The sequence below is a fragment of the Equus przewalskii genome, chromosome 27 (assembly GCF_037783145.1).
Source record: "Equus przewalskii isolate Varuska chromosome 27, EquPr2, whole genome shotgun sequence".
Classification (NCBI taxonomy): Eukaryota; Metazoa; Chordata; class Mammalia; order Perissodactyla; family Equidae; genus Equus; species Equus przewalskii.
The window spans coordinates 21,935,465-21,940,827 of record NC_091857.1 but is presented as its reverse complement, the minus strand read 5'-3'; the positions used below and the strand labels follow the sequence as shown (position 1 = coordinate 21,940,827).

Below are 5,363 nucleotides of genomic sequence, written 5' to 3'. Positions count from 1 at the left end.
ATAAATAGCAGCTGAATGTGTGGAAGTGATGGTAACAGAAATAGACCTGTGTAAATTTGAAAATAGAATTGAGAAGAATTGCTGGTTAATTTTTCTAAACAAGTCTATGTCCTTTGTTTTATGCTTGGTTTACCCACTTTTTTTATTATGTAGCGAATGAAGAACAAAGCAGATTTAATGGAACTGTTTTTCTGCTATGTTTAATGTGCTCAAATGTAAGATAATGGTTTAAACTTATCGTCTCCTTTAACAATGCTCTAGTCATTCGAATTAACTGCCTTTAGTCTCTACGAAAATATTGGCAAGTGAATCAAGCATGTAATGGAGTTTGTCACTGAGAATGTCTTGAGTTTTGCATCATTTATCCTTCTTATTCCTTCCTCTCTTCTGCCTCTCCTACACCAATCTCCAAATAAAACAAGACTAAAAAACAAGCAAAGCAAACAAAACAATACCCCCCCCAAAAAAAAACCCAAGAATAATTATCATGACTGCTTAAATATCATTTACAGGGAGATGGACTTAACTCAGTCCATTCAGGCTTCTATAACAAAATACCGCAGACTGGGTAGCTTATAAACAGCAGGAATTTATTTATCACAATTCTGGAGCCTGGAATCTGAGATTAAGGTGTCAGCATGGTCCAGTGAGGGCCCTCTTCCAGGTTACAAACTTCTCATTGCATTCTTACATGGAAAAAGGGGCTAGGGAGCTCTCTCAGGCTTTTATTTATTTATTTATCTTTGGTGAGGAAGATTGGCCCTAAGCTTACATCTATGCCAGTCTTCCTCTATTTTTTGTTCGTAGGATGCCGCCACAGCATGGCTTGATGAGCGGTGTGTAGGTCCACGCCTGAGAATCCCCAAGCTGCCAAAGCAGAGCAGCTGAACTTAACCATTATGCCTCAAGGCCAGCCCCTCAGGCTTTTTCAATAAGGCCGTTAATCTTATTCATGAGAACAGAGCCCTCGTGACCTAATCACTTTCCAAAGGTCCCACCTCCTAATACCACTACGTTGGGCATTAGTATTTCAATATATGAATTTTGGGGAGACACAAACATTCAAACTATAGCAGTTCTGGACTTTGAAATCAGTGTCCTAAAGGAAGAGTATGTTTATTGAGAAGAAAAGATAGCTTAATCTATTTGGTGCAATAAAGATGTGGTTTTAGCAGACACAACAGAAATGGGGAATCTCCAAAACATTCCTGATTGCCATCACTGGGCGTGTAATGGTGCTACTGGCATCTAGTGGGTAGAGACCGGGGATACTGCTAAATAAGTGCCCAGGACAGCCTCCCACAACAAAAAAATCATCTGGTCCAAGATGTCAATAGTGAATGTTCAGAAACCTTGCCTTAGAAGAGTAAAAACAAATGCAAATGGTGGAGGGTGATTTATTTCATTGTTTTTGTAGTATTTCTAATATGGGAAAAGTTGCTTTCTCATTGACAGTTCCGTTATTCATAAAATGAAAAAGAGAATTATAACCCTAGTGGTGGAATAAAAAGTATCTCTCTGTGAAATCCTATGTGCTATAATTGGAACAAGAAAAGGAACAGAATCTTCCCAGATAAAGTGAGTTTTGTTTTTTTTGAAGTGAAGTCTTTCAAGCAATAAGCCTCACAAACACCCCTAAAACAGTATGGGAAACAGGCCTAATGAAATGTAGACAAGAAATCTGAACTACGGAAAAGATAAATGGATTTAAGAGGTTTTTCTGTCTAGAGGAAAATGTGTTTTATGGGTTAAGCCATTTCTAGTACTGTGAGAAGCACAGAAAGAGGCAGCTCTGAGGGCCGTCTCCCCACCCTCTCATCTGAGGTTAATAATTATGCATGTGCTGAATACTCAGTCATCCTTGGCTTGGTATTAATGACTGGAATGCAGGTTTATTCATCGGCCCTGACTATTACAGTTTTTGCTCCCTTCCTCATTCTAATCATCGACTACCAAGATACTTTAAGTTTAATGGGGAAAAGACAAATGACCAAGTCTTATTTTAACAATTCAAGTGATTTTGTGTTCTTGGTGTGCTATTAAGTCAGTTCATGCTGCTGGGAGATACTGCACAGGGTTCTTGCTCGTTGGTTTCTTATTATTATGGTGAGTGGCTTCACTGATATTACATATTGCTTATGACCAAAGTCAGTGTTAGTACACACACTGCACTTGAATTCTTAAGTGACAACAATGGTATATAACTTACAGAAAAGAGAGAGAAACCAAACAATTAAAACTATGTTTATAAGAAGCAAGATGATTTTTATATAAGTACAAAAGTCAAGATTTGAAACTGATTTGGGTCAACCAAGAAGAATTTAATTCTTCATATGAGGTAATGAAGAGAAAGACTTTCTCTGAGCTGATCATTATAAATTCATCACAAGTTAGAGGAGTAGAAACTACTAACTTAGGGGCTTTGGGGGCCATTTCTCAAGGAAAATTAGGATGGAAGAATGAAACTTTAATTTTAGTGTTGAGTTAATTAAAATGAATACAATAAATCCTTTAAAGAGAGTAGAGTAATTTTTCCCCCAGAAACAGTTGCATGGTTTTGTTCTTCTCCAAAGACAACAACAAATATGTGTGTAAGTGTGTGTGTGAATTTTAAACACATTAGTTACCAAATTATGTTCCAATAATGCATGTTATCCAATTAAACAATACATTCCCCTCTAGTGTGATCCATTCTTACCATCCTCTTATCATAGCACTAGTCTATTCTTTGCTTTTCAAAATGTACAATGTGAAACTCAGAACATGAGCTTCAGTAAAAGTTACAGTAGCAAGCATAGCCTACAAGATAAAAGAAACACAATTTCATGGCAATGTGAGAATGAAATCCAATTATTTTTCTGTTATCATGTAGTTTAAATGTCTACATAGTGTTGCTAACAGAGAGAACACTAGCAGAGTAACTAATATTAGCCATACTTTTTGTTTTTTTAACTTCAAAAGCTCCTTAAAGATGGCTAGAGCACTGAGAAATGTGGTGTCAGTTCTGATAGAAATTATTTGAATTATCAAGTTACACAAAGTCTGTCAAATCAGCCACATCCTCAATCTATTCCATCAATATAGAGAGAAGAAAATAGATTGTTTTTAAACTGGATTTTTTTCATAATTTCTATATAATAAAAAATAGAGTTATAATTGGAATCTATGATAAAGAGATCGTTGCTTTGGAAAATTTGAAAAAAAAACCCATCATAATAGGTCAATATAATCCAAAATGATCAACATGATGGTAGCCTTAAAATGCCTTGGTAGTCTTGATACATCATCAAAAGCATGGTCTTTCCAAGATGGCTTATCAGACATCTCTTTATCTTTGTTCTGTAAATGTTCAAGTGCCCAACACATGTTTTACTGTTGTTCCTCAACCAAACAAGGGAAAAGCATCAGATAAAAAAAAGAGATGAGATAAAAAAAAATAAAGTCATATCACTATATGGAAAATGATCCTGAGGATGTCAATTTAAAACACTTGTACCTGTGGCAGATATATGAGGTGAAGAAATCTATTCACATACTTAAAAATTTTCAAATTCTGGACTTTGTTAATCCAAAACAAGATGTTTATCTTGATTTGACACTGAATATTTCACTTGAGAAAAAGATAAAAGTGGAGCCATTTGCCACTGTTCTTAGTTTTCCATATCCATTCACATCAGAAATCAATAAAGTTGCTGCATCTAAAGGAAATGCATCAGAGATTAAAACAGCAGAAGAAAACAGAGGTGCCTTTGCAGAAAGAACTAATCTGATTCAGAGGATTTTGCATGATGAAATTCATGTAGACGTTTATGTATCTGTTTAGAAATAACGTCAGAGATTAATCCATTAGAAAAGAAACTGATAAAAGATTTTTCAAAATTTATTCAAAATTCCTTTGACCTTGACATTCACCAAATGCTAGAATTGTTTAAAACTGGGCGTGAAATTAAGGTATATGAAGAAAGGGAGAACTTTCTAGAAACCAAAATAGCAACATTGGATCAAGTGACCAGACAGCTGCCAATGTGCAAGCAGTTATCAATGAAGTTTGTAGGACAGAAGCTCTGAGTTTGGGATCCTTTGTGGTATACACTTTCCTGCATACTTCAAGTGAAGGTTTGTTACTAAAGATGGAGTCATTGTTGCCTAAACAAGCAGAAACCAAAGAAAGTAAAAAAGTTGCTGCCTAAAAGTGTTGAATTGTGAAATTACTTTCAGTGGATTAAGGAGAAAAAGAGAAAATGATAAAACTGCATAATTTTTATATTTCTCATCATGTAATTTCTTGATCACCATATTTTGAAAGTGAATTTTAACACCAAAAAAAGTTACAACAAATTTGAAAATAAAAAAAATAAAGTTTTCTGTGTCTGAACCTTAAAAAAAGGTCACTATATTGAAAAGGACCATAATGTCAACACTTATTTTGTTGATGTTTTGAAATTGTGAGGAAAAAAAATCACTCAAGAAGGGACTTGTTTAACATTAAATAATTCATTAGGTAAACCTCCATCAATTGTGATGGATTTATCTTTAAGAGCATCACTTAATTTAGTTAGGATTTTATATCTAATAACACAAGAGAACTTACTTTATCATTCCTTTTTTTTTTCTTGATCTGTGAAGCCTTTGTGAGGATTGAAAATCGAACATATCACCAGCTCCATAAATGCATTTCCCGGCTTTCCAACTGTTTAAAAATTATTTTAAAACAATTTATATGTCGATGGACCCATTTGCTTTTCAAAAAAGCTATTCCATGTAGTTCTTTTTAAGTAAATTTAGGTCAGACCCCATAGTATTTATGTGCTTTTCTCAACTATACAATTTTATACAAAGGCTTTTTGAACCAATAGATATGTAAGAGAAGGATATTTTTAACTTACTTTTTATGCTGTCTAGTTTATTTTACAATTCCATTTTTATTGCATTTGAATTTAGAAAACAGTGCGTCCAGCTTCTATTTTGGAGTATATTATGAATTGAGCGTTAAAATATTATATTTCATTTTCTGTATCTATCAATACTTCCTGATAATTATAAAATTTCTTGATTTGCTTATTTTGATGCTATATATGTTTGTGCTTGTAAAGACATGGGTTTTTCCACTTAAATAGTAGCTGTGATTTGAAGATAAACTAAATTTCCCCTTTTGCCTCATTTCGTGTTTTTATTTCTAGTATAACACTTTATATTTTCTTCCCATTGTTATAATTTGCTTCACTTTTAAATCACATATGTTTGGCCATTCTTTATTTCTAGCATTTTATTTTGTGTTAAGAACTTTATAAGGAATGAATATTTGTAACATTTTTGTCACAATCTTCATATTTTTTGCCTTTAAAATATGAAATGTAGTCTTT

At 33.7% G+C, this 5,363-nt stretch overlaps 1 pseudogene; it reads left to right on the top strand.

Annotated features, from left to right (window-relative positions):
* Positions 1-3,244: 3,244 nt before the first annotated feature.
* LOC103565819 (large ribosomal subunit protein uL1m-like) lies at positions 3,245-4,230 on the top strand (annotated as a pseudogene).
* The last annotated feature ends 1,133 nt before the right edge of the window (positions 4,231-5,363 follow it).